The following is a 17,055-nucleotide window of genomic DNA, read 5'->3' as shown; positions in this document are numbered from 1 at the left end:
CCCCCCCCACCCGAGGCGAGAGGAGTCCGTGGTCGCCATGGAGAAAGGGCGTCCCGCTTGGAGGTCCGGTGATTGTAACCACCATGCGAGAGCCCTTTTGCAAGCCTTGCTGAGGGGAATGGGGTGACAGAGGGTATTGACGGAAGGACCATTGGACTTGGAGAGTCCACTGCAAAACCCTCATGTTCAGGCGGGCCATGGGGAGCAGGGTAATTTCGGCCGCCATGGAGCCCAGCGCCCTCAGGACCAATCCCGCCGGGGGAGCAGACGATAGTAAAATGGCCCACACATGTAGCCTCAGGGTGTGAAGTCGTTCGGTGGTTAAGAAGGCTAGTAATTTGTTGGTGTCTAATCTGGCCCCGATAAAGTCTATCACCTGAGTCGGGTTGAGAAAGGATTTGTCCGTGTTGACTGTGATCCCCAGCCGGGGAGCAAGGTGGAGAAAGTAATTCCTGGCTGAGCAGAGTAGATGCCTTGTTGGGGCGGTCAGGAGCCAATAGTCTAGGTATGGAAACACCTGCATTCCCTGAAGCCTCAGGTGGGCCGCTATCACTGCTAATACCTTGGTGAACACCCTGGGGGCTGAGGTGAGACCGAAGGGAAGGACCCTGAACTGATAATGACTGGCTCCTAGCCGGAAGCGGAGAAACCTCCTGGATTGTTTGTCCATCAATATGTGGTAATACGCATCATTGACGTCTATCGAGCACATCCAGTCGCTCTCCCGCAACAGGGGGAGAATGGATTTGAAGGATGACCATCCGGAACTTTTCTTTGGTTACTGACAGGTTAGGTCCCCAGTCTTTTTTAGCACCAAAAAGAACCTGGAGTAGTAACCCGATCCGAACTGGTCTGGGGGGACGTGTTGGATGGCTCTTTTTCCTAACAGCTACTGAATTTCCGCAGCTGCCGCCTCCCTCTGATCGGGTGGGATGTCGGGGAGGCATTTGGGTTAGTGAGGGATGTGAGAAAAGGGAATTTGGTATCTTCTGGATATGATGCAAAGCACCCAGCGGTCTGTTGTGATGGACACCCAAGCGCCTCGAAAAACGTCCCCCGACTGCCTCCAGAGAGGAGCAGTCAGGCAACCTCTCAGGGTCGCTGGGTGGGCCGGTCAGAGAAAGCTTCTCTGGACCCACCATTCCTCGGGCCCCCTCTGCCTCTAGGGCAGCGTCCACCCTGTCCTCCTCTGCCATGGAAGGACTGGGGATCCGGAGCGGACTGGGATTGTTGCGACTTCCAGAACCACATCTTCTTCTTTCCCTTTTGGTTCTTGGAGAAGCATCTCTGGGGAGCAGAGAAGCAGACTCCGTCGGCAGACAACGTCTTCCCGTCCTTTTCGCTCTGGACCAAAGTCTCATGAACGGTCTTGCCAAACAGGGCAGAACCATCGAAAGGGGCATTCGCAAATGATGCCTTGAAGGGTTCCGTGAAATTGCAATGCCGGAGCCAGGCCTGACGCCGGATGACGAGGCCTGTTCTGCTGGCTCTAGCGGCTCCCTCTGTGGCATGGGACAACAGCCGCATAGAAGTGTTAGATATGGACCTGAGAGTGGCCATCCGAGTGGAGTACAACCATTTGTCCTCCACCGACATTGACTCCGGGGGCAACGCAGCGTACTCTTTGATAAGGTCCCGCTGCAGTCGAATAACATGTGCCATGTAGTTCAGAGACCTCACCGAGAAGGTCGCTGAACTAAAAGCCCGCTTCCCTAAACGGTCCATCAAACGGGACTCCATGCTCGGTGGATGGACTGAGGGACTCTCCTGAGCTAATTCCCTCTTGGTGGCCGCCACCAACATGGCATCTATGGGGGGACCCTTGCTCCAATGGGACCTCTCGGACCTTGCCCGGGCGTTTGGGGACTGGCTCCACAGTGTCCAGCTCCTTCCACGCCATAGTGGTAATAAGGTCCACTAAGGGGTCGGGCAGAGGGGACACCCAAGAGGTAGATGGGCCTGCTTCGAATGCCTCCAGGAACACGGATTCGTCCGAGGAAGCCATGGAGGCAGACCACCCCCCTCTTATCCTGAGCATTTCCATGATGTCTCCGAAGGAGACATCCTCGGGGGGTGACCTAGGGGAACCTTCCCCTTCATCTAAATCCGTGTCATCAGTCAAGGACTCAGAGGAGTCCACGTGCCTCCTCCTGCACTTTCGCCTGTGAGGGACGTCCTCGCGGGGGCTGTCCGAGGACGTCTCACCAGCCACGTCCTGTTCCAAAGGAATGACCTAGGACATCGAAGCAGGCTGTCCCTGGGGCCGGGTAATGGAAGCCAGACCCGACAGAGAGGGAGTGCGGGGAGGAGACGAAGCAAGGACCAGAGGCCTGGAAGCACTCGACAGTGCCATCTCCACCACATCGAAAGCCGAGGGAGTGCCGCTCTCTTTGGGATCAGAGAGCAAACCCTCGCTCGGATCTGATGGACCAATCGGGGTCATCGCCGAAGCCATCGGACCCGACGGACCAGTGTGCTCCGACCTAGACGGAGCCAAAGACCTACTGATTCCCTCGGATCCGACGCTCAGCCCACGGCTCAGAGAGCCAAGATCCGACAAAAACAGACCAGACAGGCTCGAGGGAAGAGTCGGCTTAGTACCCGATACTGTCGGCGCCGACCCACCCCCGGCTCCAAGGCTGCTCGACTCCGAACCCGGGAAGCGGGTCGGAGAAGGAGCTATCTGAGCAAAGAAGGGTGTCGAGCTCCCCCCCGGTAGGGGGGGGGCAGGAGCACTCCCATCTGTAGTTGGGCCTGGAGAAACCTTCGCATCATCCGGTCCAAATCTGCGTCGGAAAGGCTGCGAGTTGATCTCGAAGAGGCCACAGAGGCTGGCCAGGAGTGCTGCCTCGATGACCTCAACGGAGAAAGGGTCTCCTCCTCGGATTCTGGTGAGAAGCACGGAGACCGGAGCAGAGAAGGAGACGACCTAGAAGCCCTGGAGGGAGAAGAGCGCTTAGCCGGGGGGGGCCAAAGCGGAGGCCTCGGTCCGCTGCTTGTGGTGCTTCTCCCTCCTTTTTTCTTTCCTGGCCTCCCTCTCCTCCGGCGCTGCAACAGGAGTTTGAGTCCCGACCAGAGGGAGAGAGGCAGGAGTGGCCGCCGCCGAAGCCGGGGAGGAGACCACAGAAGCACCGGAGGCCGAAGCCGAATCCGGGGGCAAAAGTCCCGCTAGGATTAACTTTGACCTCCGGTCCTTCAGTGCCCTGGGGTTGAACACCGCGCAGATAGAACACCCAGAGGAAAGGTGTTCAACCCCAAGGCACCGCACACACAGTGTGGCCATCCGCTGGGGAGAGCTTATGGCCACACTCGGTGCACTTAGAAAAGATGGGTTTAGGGGCCTCAGACATCCTAAAGAAACCCCACTCGTTAGGCCCCAAACAAACAACACACAGAAACTAATGACCAGCGAAGGGGAGGGAGGGAAAGTTTAACTAGAAGGGTTTAAACTAGGAAGTTTTACACAAAAAAGGAACCTGAACACTCAACGCTCACACACACTTAAGGGGGATAAGAAAAAATGAGAAATTTCTCTTACAATACCCTGCAATACCAGGAGCTCAAGAACCTAGCTGCTGACAAGAGGTGCGGCAAACTAGATCTGAGGTCAGTCAGGGATGGCAGGGGATTATGGGTGAAGGGGAGGAGCTAGGAGCTCGGATCTAAGCTATGAAAGATTGTGGGATCCGATTCCCAAAGTTTGCTGACAAATGAAGTTAACTACTTCAGATTCCAGCATTACCCACACCCAGAAGTGGGTTATTGCTATTATACAATGACATTATTTAAGAAAAAAAAGTAATTACTTTTCTTAAATAATGGCATTGTATAATACTTCCTTGCTGCCCTTCTGCAGCTGTCTGGTATTCTGCGGCAGTTCTGATGTACTGCGCATGCATATGCCTACGCAGTACATCAGAGCTGTGGGCAAAAGCAACGGGGAAAGCAAGATCTCCGGTGCTTTTTACAAACTGTTTCGCTATGTTAAATGGGTTTAACATAGCGAGACAGCTTTAAAAAAGGCAACGGAGAATCTCCATTGCTTTTTTTAAAGCTGTCTCGCTATGTTAAACCCATTTAACATAGTGAGACAGTTTTGAAAAAAGCAACGGAGAAAGCAAGATCTCCATTACTTTTTACAAACTGTCAAGCTACGTTAAAGGAGTTTAACATAGAGGGACAACTTTAAAAAAAAGCAACGGAGAATCACCGTTGCTTTTTTAAAGCGGACTCGCTATGTTAAACTCGTTTAACACAGTGAGACAGTGTGAAGCAATGAGATCTTGCGTTCTCCGTTGCTGTAAAAAAAGAGTTATAGTAGAAAAAGTCTGGACGACCGGACCTTTTTCCATTACCATAACTCTGACTTACAACGTGCACGCTGACCAATCAGCGTGCACGTTTTTGAATATTAATGGGGGGTCGGTGTATAATATCCATTTTAGCATGGAAAACCTCAATCTTGGGTTAGTTAAGGTCGGTGCCTGCGGCTGTATGGGATCATGCTGCCAAACATTAGTGGGTACAGCTATCACAAAGCTGAAAACAGACATTTAAAAAGCCACCATATATAAATAGGTGGGAATAAAGACTTTATTGTAAAGCTGATAGTTTCCATATTATCATAGAATGTAAATAACCTTACAGATATAAAAAAGAAAGCAATAATATTTAATTATATTAAGAAATGCAGGGTGTGAATAGCAATGTTACAGGAGATAAATTTGGAATTATCTTAGCATGCGAACTTGATAAAAAGATTTCAAGTTGCATATTCAGCGGAATATCAGTGACAAAGGAAAAGAAGAGTACTTATATTAATTGCTAGAGAAGCTGCACTAGTGAAACAAGAGGAAAAAAGACACTAATGGCAGAGTTGTGACAGTAAGGGGCTACTGGGAAGGGATGAGGATTGACGTGTATTTATATTCCACCTAAAACTGCTATTATGGCACTGAAAACATTTCTGAGAAATAATCAGGCTTAAACATGGTACATTACTTCTTAAAATATGGTATATTGCATCTGGGGGCCTAAAAGGGAAAATATAATAAAAAGGGGATAGATTTCTGAAGAAATTTATGAAAATATTTGGTATGGAAAATGTGAATTCAGTAGTAGGAACTCAGAATTTACATATTCCCCAGGATACAACTACGATAAACTATACAGAAATTTTATTTCTCAGGAACGTGCATTTAACTGAGAACTTCCGACACATTCAATAATGGTTTCAGGTCATAAGCCAGTAATTACCAAGATAAAAATACAGGGTAATGCAAAAAAGATGAGACACTGATGACTCCCAACCTACCTTTAAAAGAGAGAATATAAGGAATTGTTTAAGAAGTAACAGGAATTATTTAAAGAGGCTGACAAATGTTAGAATATTTCAGAATAAGGGGAATCTGACAGAACAAGGCTACTCACAATTATACAGAAAATAAGGAAGCACCTACATATCATGCACGAGTTTAGGAATACTGTTGTTAAGCAACTATTGATAACGCCAGAGAAGAAAAACTTTTGGCACAATGACGTACGCAACAGAAAGCAGAAAGGGTTGTTGCCAAACTTAGGGAGCCTATAAACAAAAATAATAGCCACAGATCCTGCAGAGGTATTAAAGAGATTTTGGAAATTTTATGCAAATCTGTATCAGAGAAGTGAGGAAATCAAGAAAAAGCACAAACATTTGCCAAGGTTAGAAGTAGTCGAGGCTCAACAATTAACAGTTCAGTTAGGAGATGAGATAAAAATAGGGTTGTATAACCAATCTGCAGAAAAGTCTCCAAGAACAGATGGTAGTCCAGTGAAGTTTATAAGCTAGGAGGGAAGAAACTGACAAAAATCTGGAAGGTGTTGCTTAACAGTATTTTAAAAGGAGCTGAAACACCAACATCCTGGGAAAAAGCTGTGCTAGCTTTAATATATAATGACAGTAAAAACCCATCAGATCCGGCTTCATATAGGCCCATTTCAATTTTAAACCATAATTATTGTTTTTCTAGTTTATGGCAAAGTTGTTGCAAAAATTGATAGATATGAATCAATGTGGTTTTGTGGAGGGAAGGTAAATATTTGACAACATTAATAGAACAATGATCCAGTGGGAAGCAGAATGCAAGGAAATATCACTGTTGTTGAGAGGTACTGATTCAGAGAAAGCATTCGCCAGAATAAGTTGTAATTAGAGCAATGGAGGCACCTGTATTCCCTAACACTGTAATAAGATTAATTAGGAGAACATAAGAGGGACTGGAGTGTTCCTCTCCAAGTTGTCTGAATAGAGGTATCAGGCAGGGGTTGTCTTCCATCCACTTTCTTATTTGAATTATATTAAGAGCCAATTTCAAAGAAAATAAGGGGCTCAGAAATTCAAGAATATAATTAGTGTGGTAATTAAGAAAAGTTGGCTTTATTTGCAGACTATATTATTCTGTACCTGACAAAACCAGAAAAGGACAACTCAGTGTTGTGAAAAAGTCTTTTTGGGATATAAAATTAATGAGGACAAAACAAAGGCTAAAGTTGTAAACCATGTAACCACATAGATTGGTTCAGCAATACCTATATTTAAGGGGAAACAATAAAATGAAGTATTTAGGAATATGGGTTAAAAAGGATTAAGTAATGGCAGCTAAAGATATGTGGGAACAGACTAAAAAGATAATACAAAAACTGAGAAACCTGAAACTCTTGCTTATGGAAGTAGTCAGCAAGACACAAGCATTGAAAATGTTTTTAATCCCTTCAGTTTTATATACCAGTCGGGCATACTTTTTATCAACCAGTGGAAAAGTTGTGGACAGTAATTAATATACAGTTGAAGATTTTATCTGGAGGGGAAGAGTGCATGGGTCAAGTTGGATAAGTTGATCCTTCCAATAGAACAAGGTGATTTAGGATTACCTGATTTGAAGGGATATTTTAGTTCTACACAGTTAAGGCTCATATTTATCAAAAGCAGAAAGCTATAATTCAAAGTGGAAAGGGATGATGATAAAGCAATGGGGGGATTAAAAAAATAAGGAAAGAATGGGAAATTGGCTGGAGATTCTTAAGAACAGCCGCCATTAAGAAAGTAAAGTTGTGTACACTTACCATAAATGTAGATGTCAGAGTGTATTCACTGTTGCAGTCATCACCTGTGGGTTATCCCCTACTGTGGTAACCCTCGGCCAGCCCGAATACCAGAGTCAATGTTTTTCTGCGTCGGCTGCAGTCACCTGTATTCAGAGTCTGGTAGTCAGTGCTACAAAGCAAGGCAGCTGACGTCATTACATCAGTTGTTCTTGCCCTAACCCGTCAGAAGCACAAGGAAATAAGGTAAAGGGGTCCTGGTGGCTAAAAGCCACCGTGGGAAGCTTATGTCCCCAAGGGAAGGAGGATATAAGGGGGATGGAGGGAGGGAAACCAGGACTGCAACAGTGGATACACTGAAACATCTACATTTATGGCAAGTGTACACAACTCTACTATGTTCTTTGTGTTTCACTGTTGCAGTCATCACCTGTGGGAGGATTCCCAAAGCTGAGGACAGGGCTGGAAGAATAGGTTAGAGTCCTAGGCATGGATCAGCAAGCCCTGCAGAACTGCAGAGGCAAACCCTGGCCTAGACTTACAATAAAGAGGTAGGTGGCAATGCTTTGTAAAGGTATGGACAGAGGTCCAGGTGGCAGCTTCAAAGATGTCCCTGGTGGAGACTCGTCTGAGCAAGGCAGTGGAAGTGGAAGCTGCCCTAGTGGAATGGGTACGAATAGACTTGGGGGGGGGGGATTTCCAATGCAGTCTATAGCAGAAATGGATACAGTGTGATATCCATTTGGAAATGGTTTGCTTGGAAATGGGCTTCCCCTCTGCCCCTGGGGCAAAGCTGACAAGAAGCTGGTCTGTTTTCCTGAAGGGCTTAGTATGATCCAGGTATTATCCCAGTTGTCTGTGCATGTCTATAAAGTGCAGAATTCTTTCCCCCTTGCTTTGAGGGTTGGGAAAGAAGGTGGGTAGATGTATGGACTGGTTGAGGGTCACAACAGATACCACACCTTGGGCATAAAGGAGGGGTTAGTCCTCAGAGAGACCCTGTCTGCATGGAAAATGATGAAGGGCTCAACAGCTATGAGTGCTTGAAGTTCTGAAACCCTTCTGGCTGAGGTGATAGGTAGTAGGAAAGCAGTCTTCCAGGAGAGGTATTTCAATTCTGCCGAAGCAGTAGGTTTGAATGGAGGTAAGGTTAGCTTTTCTAAAACATAATTCAGGCCCCAGGCTGGCGAGGGAGGCCTTCTGGGAGGTCTGCTATTAGAAGCCCGTCTGAGGAATTCTTTAGGATGTGAGAAAACGGGTAGGTCTGAATCAAAATGAGCTAAAACGGCTGAGGCACGGATTTTAATAGAAGAGGAGAGGCCACTATTGAGTAACTCTGCTAGGTAGTCCACTGTAAGAGGGATGGAAGGTTGTGAGGTACTGGCCCCCCTGGACTGGCTCCAGGAGCAGAATCCTTTCCATTTCCCTGTGTAAGATTTTCTGGTGCTGGGCCTTCGTAATAATGTCCAGGACCCGTTTCCTTAACAGGGACCCCTTGTTTGCTTTTAAAATATTAGCCATGCTGAAAGACAGAGTCTGCAAGTCTGGGTGCAGTATCCCCCACCTGGGTCAAGAGGTCTGAGATCAGGGGAAGCTGCCTGGGGGCTGTAAAGTTAGGCTGTACAGTAAGGGGTACCCAATGCTGTCTGGGCCAATCTGGAGCAATAAGGATGGCCTTTGGTCTCTCCTTCCTTATTTTGATCAGTACCTTGGGAATAAGAGGCAGAGGAGGGAAAGCGTACACAAAGAGTGAGTTCCAGGGGAAGGTCAGGGCATCCATATTTTACCACTAGGTGGTGATACTCCCTGGTAAAGACTTTTTTCAGCTGGTGTTTGAGGTGTGAAGCAAAGAGATTCACCTCCGGAGTCCCCGCTCCTGAGTGATTTGCATAAAGATTTTTCTGTGGAGCTGCCATTTGTGGGGGTCTAGTAAGTTTCTGCTTAGGTGGTCTGCCAGGGTGTTGTTGACCCCTTGCAGGTATTGGGCAATTAGGTGTAGACCCATGGAGGCGGCTGTTAGCCAGAGGTTCATGGCTAGCCTGCACAGATTGTAAGATTGGGTCCCCCCGTTTGCTGCTTTACCACATTACTCTGGTGGTGTCTCTTTTTATAAGGATAACTCCTGGCCTGAGATGGGGTTTGAAGGATGTCAGAGCCTTTTGCACTGCCATAATTTCTTTCTGATTGATGTGTAAGAGAAGGTGCTGGGCATTCCAAAGACCTTGGGTGCACCTGCTTGCAAGTTGAAAGCCCCAAGCAATGTCTGAGGCGTCACTGGTGATGGTCTGGCCGGTAGGGTGAGGATGAAGGGAAGACCCTTGTTCTTAGCACAGGCGCCTGCCCACCAGAGAAACTCACCCCCTATACATGGGATCAGGGGGAGAGAGGTCTCTAGAGGCAGAGAGTGCTGACACCAAAAATTCTTCAGATACCACTGAAGTTTCCTCATGTGACGCTGGCCAGAGAAATTAGAAGAATGCACAATGCCATGTACCCCAGGGCTTGCAGGAACTTTCTCACATTGAACTGACTTCTGGAAGCCAGCTGGGTAAAGTAGAGAGGCAGGAAGCCCTGCTTTTCTGGGGATAGAAAAGCCATTTGGGGTGCTGTGTCCAGCAGTGTTCCCAAGAAAATGATCTTCCTGTAGGGTGTTTGTTTTGATTTCCTCTCGATGGTGAACCACAGGGAAGGTCCTGGAGCAGCTTATCTTTGCACTCTGCATGAATGAGGCAGTTGTCCAGATAAGGGTATATCTACATATTTCTCTGTCTGCAAAATGCTATGGCCGGGGCTAAGCATTTGGTGAATACTCTGGGTGCAGTAGATAAGGGTAGTGCAGAGAACTGTTGTGAGTCTGCTCTGAAGCGTAAGAATTTCCTATAGTATTCCCTTATGGCGATGTGGAGGTAGGCATCTTTTTGGTCTAGGGTCACTAGCCAGGCATTTTTGATCAGCATAGGCAAAAACTGCTGCAAGGTTAGCATTTTGAAACTGGGGACCACCAGGGAGGTGTTCAGCATGGATAGATACAGGATGGGGCGCCAACTGCCCTCTTCTGGCAACAAGGAATAGTCTGGAATAAAAGCCTTTGCTGGTTTGATCTGAGGGGGCAGGTTCTACTGCCCCCAGAGTTTTGATCTTTTCTGGAGGCAAGTGTGGGTACCCTCTTGGAAATGAATCGCTGAGAGAATTTGTATCCCTGAAAAAAATGATCTTTAAGACCCATTGGTCCTTTGTTACAGAAAGCCAATTTTCTTTGCAGAGGGAGAGCCTTCCTCATAGCTTTTTGTGAGTGAAGGGAGGGCGGGGGGGGGGTCATTGGGAGTTTTTGCCATACAAGGGTGGCTTAGAACTCCCTGCCCATGGGGCGAAAGTGGTCCACTGTTTGCTTCTCTGCTGGCCCTGCAATAAGGGCCTGGATGGTCTGTCCCTGCGGGGCTTACCTTGGACCTGTCTGCTAGGTGCAGTGAAGGACCAGTGCTTAGAAGGAAAGTTGCTGCTGAACCTGGGAGGTTGAACCTGAAAGAAATCTTTTACTATTTGCATAGATTTTGCTTCGTCTTCCATCTTTTTAAGCACCTCTTCTGCTTTTACTACAAACAAGCGGTCCTTATCCAGGGGTGCATCAATTAGTTTAGACTTGACATGATCAGGAAGAGGTTGTACCTTCAGCCATGCAAGTCTCCTAATGACAGATCCTCAATGCTGCTCTGCTAAAGGCTTCTACGGCATCATATCCACAGTGCAATGAGTGTTTGGACATTTGACAAGTAGAGTGCAGTAAATCTGCTAAGTCTTTCAAATTGGCACAGTCAGGAAAGGTTGAAATCTTTTGTTTTATAGTTCCAAGGTGTGTTGATATTTTAACAGATGGAACTGACAGTTGAGTGCTCTGATAGCTAAGGTTGCAGAGGTGTATACTTTTTTTTACCCCATTTGTCCAGAGCTCTGGAATCCTTGTCAGAAGGAATAGGATTAGAACTAGTCTTAGCTCCTTTGGGTCCCTGTGTGATGACCTTTGCGTCTGCAGGAGGATTTTTGTACAGGTATTTGTGAGAATCCGGTACCCTGTAATATCTGTCAGGTTTACTGGGAGCAGGTGGAAGGGCGTCAGGGACTAGGCAGGATTCATGGAAATCATCATCCACCACTTCTAAACTAGGGGGATGGCCAGGGGTCTGTGCTGGGGTAGTTCCAGAAACTCTACAAGTCTTTTCTTAGACTGGGGGGAATCCTGAGATTCCCAATGGAAATGTTCCCTGAGGGTGTGAAGGGTTTCGCCAAACGAAAGGTCTTCTGGAGGGGGAGCAGAAGGGATGGATTCCTCTGCATCTGAATCCTCATATGCCATCAGAGGCGGTTGTTCCTCTTCAAAATCTGAATAGTGAGATCCCGCTGAATCCTGTTCTGTCAATTTCTGCAGAAGGGTGTCTTTTCCTCTTAGGATATGTGTCCTGACCAACCCTGATAAGGGAGAGGAGATCATCCGCCATTTTAAGCATTTGTGCTTGGGATGGTGGAGCAGGGGCAAGATGGTGGCTAGAATCTGATTTTCTAGGATTGGCCTGGCTTCTAGGCCTACGAGTATCAGTCCGTCTGAGAGAAACGGTAGTTGGATGAGAAGACGTCAGTTTTGTCTAGTTTCATTAGTGCGAAAGGCCTCTTCTGAAGCCGGTGTCTGCATCGCGGTTCCAAACCCAACCGAGGCAGAGACAGCCAAAGGCTTGGAATACTAAGATTTCTGCAGCATACCAGGGTTTTGGTAGAGGCCTGCGTAGATATTGAATCGGGCATCAGGGGCAGCGAAAGCACGTCACTGAATTCTGGAGAACTCACGACCTGGTTAGCGGTAGAGTCGTCGGAACGCTTAGCCTTGTATGTCTCTATCTTTATGTCTGCATTTATTCGGAATGTCCATGGATTGTTGGCTGACAGATGTCATTTCACAATGCAAAGAGAACACGAAAATACCAGTCTATAATAAATAAGAGCTCTACGGTGAATGGTTCTCACATTAAAGAGGGCAGAGAACTGGCAACAGGGGACGTCATGGTCTTGGCCTAAACAAGTGACACAGTAAGAATGAAAGTCTCAGTGTGGGGATCTGCTTTCCAGAGACAAGACAATTGTTAACTTTTTCGGACATCGGTTAGTGCAAGAAAAAAGGGCCCCCAACGGGGTACTTAGTTTTAGACATTTTCAGCTTAAATTCAAACTCTGGTTGCGACCAACCAGCAATCTTGCAAACTGCTTCTGCTACAGGCTCCATGGCAAGAAAGACTGATGTAATGACATTGGCTGCCTTGCTTTACAGTGCTGACAACCTGACGTCAGACTACAGGCAACAGCAGCTGATGCAGAAAAAGATTGACTCTGGTATTCGGCCTGGCCAAGGGCTACCACAGCAGGGATAACCCACAGGTGATGACTGCAACAGTGAAACACGAAAAACATCTAAGCCAATGGGGAGAGGAGATTGACAATGGGGATGACTGCAATTAGAGGTACAAAGAATAGGCAAGAGGGAGCTTAAATTTTCTGGAGAAAATTAGCAAAGGAACCAAGGTACTGGCAAGAAATAAACAGAAGGGGAAAAGTAACAGAATGGGAAGTGGCCAAAAATTATTATTTATTTATTTATTTATTGCAGTTGGTTTACCAGGATAGTCCACTGGGCCACAAGGAACCCGTTTTCAATGGAGTCCTGGGGAGAAAAGCTCCAAAAATACATTTAACATTCTTACAAACATATATTCACTCAAACATTTCAGTTTAACAATAGGTAAAAAAGAAAGAAAGCAAAAAATGTAACAGCTAAATACAATGTGCAGAAAGTACATAATAATTATATTTATTAGCTCAGAAATATCCATTTAATACAGAGTAGTTAGGAAAAATTAGTTACTGGAAAAGAAGAGGAGGTTCAGTGACATGATGAAGTGGGGGAAGAAGAGAACCTAGGGCTTATCTAATAACTTCTGTAGACTCTGGGTAGAATAAGATGAGGCAGAGCAATGGCAGATGAGAGAAGGAGAAGAGTAGGTTATGTAGGGTGGGAGCAGGAGCATTCCCACTGAGATGCTAGGTGTGTATAGAGAGATTTTTTGAAAGCAGAGTGATTAGAGGTGGTGCGGATGAGTGGAGGAAGGGAGTTCCAGAGGCGAGCTAGGTTGAAGGATAGAAGGTTTTTGCCTGGGGGATGTGTAGGTTTTGATTGTTTGATCTCAATACTCTATTGGGAAAATGCATGTCAAATGTGGAAGAAAGGGAAGGACAGAGGGAGAGGTTGAGAATAAGTTTGTGGGCTAGAGTTAACTGAGTGTAAGTGAGTTGATTGGGAAGTTCTAGCCATTTTAGTATCTGGAGGGAGAGACAGTGGTGGGAGGAAGACTTGTGGCTGGTGGCAAATTTTGCAATTTTGTTGTAACAAGAGGAAAGTTGTTTTTTGAGGGAGGATTGAAGATTAGTTAGGAGTGGGGCACCATAGAGAAGGGAGGGGATAAGGAAGGATGAAGCGAGTGTTATTTTAGTAGCAGAGGTAAGGTATGCTTTTTGTCTATAAAGCATACCAAGTTTTTGGTGGGTTTTTTTGATGTTTTTTTGTAGATGAGAGGTAAATTTAAGTTGGTTGTCTATTTGTACCCCAAGTAGCTTGGTCTCTGTCACCAATTCTAGGGGAGAGTTATTTTGGCTAGTGATAGAAAAAGTGTTCAGATTGAGATGAGTAGCTTTAGAAGGAGTAAAATCATTAGCTTGGTCTTGGAGGCGTTAAGAGCTAGGTGGTTATGTAACATCCATTGCTCTGTTGTAGAAAAGGCATCTTGAGTTAGTTTTTGAAGTGTAGAGATAGAGGTGGCTGAGCAGATGATAGTTGAATCATCAGCATATTGGATGATGTTAGAGAATGGGATTGATTTATGGAAGTCATTTATAAATATGTTGAAGAGAACACGACCTAGAATGGAGCCTTGTGGAACACCTGTGGGGGTACTAAGGAATGAGGAGGTAGTTTTTCCATCTTACTGCTTGCTTGCGGTTGGATAGGTAACTAGAGAACCATTGCAGGGAAGAGGAAGAGAGGTTAAGTTCTGACAGTTTAGTTGTGAGCAGGCTATGTGAGATGGTATCAAGGCTTTGGAGAGGTCTAGTAATAAGGTAGAGACAATTAGGCCAGAATCACGAGCTCTGTTTACTGTTTCAAGGAAGGAGAGGAGGGCTGTCATTGTGCTGTGGTTAGGTCTAAAGCCGTGCTGTGTAGGAGTTATAAGGTGATTTTCTAGGAGATGAGGGAGGAGCTGAAGATGGACACATTTTTCTAGGATTTTCGAAATGGGGACAGGATGGCTATGGGACGAAAGTTGTTGATGTTGTTATTGTTGCCCCTTTGTGGAGAGGAATAATATATGCTTGTTTCCATATTTGGGGAACTGTGCATTCTTTTAGGGAGCGATTAATTAGGATGCTGATGGGATATGCAAGGGTTTCAGCAGCTACACTAAGAAAGTAGGAAGGTATATTGTCAGGGGCGTTGGTACATGGTTTCAATTTTAGAAGCAGTTTCTTTATAGAGGATGTAGACATGGGATTGAATGAAAGGAAAGTGGAGTTGGGGAAGGGAGAGTTGGAGGGTAGAGGTGTTTGGAGAACACGTTTGGTAGTGGAAGTGGTAGAGGAGTTAGAAGATGGGGAACAGGAAGTAGAAGTGACGAAGGATAGGGTTTGAGGTGGAGGGGGTAGGGGGGGTGTTAGAGGGCATAGTGGGGCTGGAGAATGAAGAGGTGAGTTTTGCAAATGAATCAATAAAAAAGGAGTTAAATTGGGTGGCCAGATCTAGTTCAGAGGCATTTAAGTCAGGGGTGGGAGTATCTGGTGTACTAGGATGAAGGAGAGTGGAGATCCCTTTCCAGAATTTCTGAGGGTTATTTTTATTTTGGTTTTGGAGTGAAGAAAAATAGTTTCTTCGATCGGAGGTAGTGAGTTTCTTTGCTTTATTTCGAAGCATTTTATATTCATTAAGGAGCAGACTTGTTTTGAGTTTGTGGTAGCGTGCCCACACTTTATCCCTATGTCTCATGGTAGCAAGAGTGTGTGTAGAGAGCCAAGGGGCTGATTTAGTCTTTATTCTCTTTGTCCTTAGGGGAGCTTGAGAGTCAAGTAATGTTAAGAAAGTTGTATTAAAGTGTGTCACTGCTATGTCTAGAGGAAGGGTTTTTAGACAGTTCCAGTTAATTGCTTTTAAGGAGTTTACAAAGGTAGTTGGGTTGAAATTTTTTCGGTCACGGATAGTTATATAGTTGTGGGTTTGTTGAAGAACACTGGGAAGTCGGTTGGTGAAAGTGGGTGTGTGATCACTAAGGGAGTCTGGAAGGGTGCCACTGTTGGAGAAATAGTGAGGGTGGGAGACAAGGATCCAATCCAGTGTACTTCCAGTGGAGAGGTTTTTTGCAGGGCGTAAGGTTTGTAAGAGGGTTAGTTTTGGCGGGAAAAAAAAAAGGGTGTGTGTCTAGATGTATGTTGTTGATTGGAATAGACTAGCAGTGGGTGTGGTGTATAGAGGTATATAGGTAGATGTGCTGGGGGCAGGGCGAGTTACAGAATTGATTAGTTGAGAGAAATTGTATAGGTTAATATTTGAGGAGTTTGTTGGAGATTGAATGCAGGCCCAGTTGATGTTTACATCTCCCATGATTATGGTTTCATTGGTAATGTTACTAGAAATCCAAGAGAGGATAAGTTCAAGTGTGGAGATGTTGTCCCCTGGGGGTATATAAAGGGATGCTAGACAAATGTGTTTGTGGTTATTGATTTGTAGTAGAGTAAGGAGAAGTTCAGCATTGTTAAAGTGTGGAGTAGGTTTATTGTAGGGAGTGACTGCTAGGGAGGATGAATATATGAGGGCCACCCACCACCTTTTTTGAGAGGTCTGTCTTTCCTGATGATGGAGTAGTTTGGGGGAATAATTTCAGAGTCTTTTATATGTGGTTTTAACCAGGTTTCAGATATAGACAGGATGTCAGGTTTATTGTGTATGAGCCAAGCATGGAGGTTTGGGACTTTATTTACTATACTTTGGGAATTGAATGCAGTAAAAAGTAAGGTTTTATTTGTAGTTGTTGTAGAGGAGGGGCCTGGGTTTGGGTGGATATCACCAGACAAGAGAGTACTAATATGATGTAGTACCGAACAGTGTATGTGGGCAGATAGTAAGGTAAAGATATTGGCTTCTGTTGTAGATTGGAGGGATTTGCTAGTAGCTATAAAGATGGGGAGTATATGGTAGGAGAAGAGTTTGTATTGGAATAAAAGGAGATAGTTGGAGGGATAAAGATAAGGGGAAATAATAGGGTACGATTGAGGGAGAGGTAAGTTCTGATATTTAGTTATGTGGAAGTGTTGGAAGTGTAGGGAAAAAGTGGGTTGGGAGAGATGGGTGTAATGGAGTGAAAAGAGGAGAAAGAGAAGAGAAAGGGAGATGAGACAGAGTTTTACAAGCATAATTGGAGGAAATAGACAGAATAAATAGTTGTGAGTAGAGTTGGATGGTATATAGAGGACATTAATTATAGAGCAACAGGTGAATTTCTTATGTAGTATTAAGTAGAGGAGAGTAGTACTATATGTGGGGGGTGTGGTGTGGTGTGGGTGTGGAAGAGGAGTGTTTAGGCCAGGATAGGAGATGATAGGGGTTTGTAAGAGGGTTAGTTTTGGCGGGAAAAAAAAAAGGGTGTGTGTCTAGATGTATGTTGTTGATTGGAATAGACTAGCAGTGGGTGTGGTGTATAGAGGTATATAGGTAGATGTGCTGGGGGCAGGTGGGAATTGGGGGCAGGGTAGGGGAGCGGAGTGAGCCCGTAGGGCGAACGGAGCGGGTAGAGCCCAGAGGAGCAGAAGAAAAAAGTAATTTGGACTGCAGGCTAGAGACTGCCTTCTTTATCAAGGACTGAGAGAGTACAGGTAGAGAAAAGGATATGG

At 45.8% G+C, this 17,055-nt stretch overlaps 1 protein-coding gene across 1 annotated transcript in view; it reads right to left on the bottom strand.

Moving 5' to 3' along the window:
* Nucleotides 1-17,055, bottom strand: part of SIRT5 (sirtuin 5) — a 615,922-nt gene that overhangs the window by 218,026 nt on the left and 380,841 nt on the right. The window lies entirely within an intron of this gene.

Source organism: Protopterus annectens, chromosome 3.part0 (assembly GCF_019279795.1).
Source record: "Protopterus annectens isolate FY-2018-M chromosome 3.part0, PAN1.0, whole genome shotgun sequence".
NCBI lineage: Eukaryota > Metazoa > Chordata > Ceratodontiformes > Protopteridae > Protopterus > Protopterus annectens.
The sequence above is the reverse complement of the archived record's forward strand: the minus strand, read 5'-3'. Positions and strand labels throughout refer to the sequence as shown.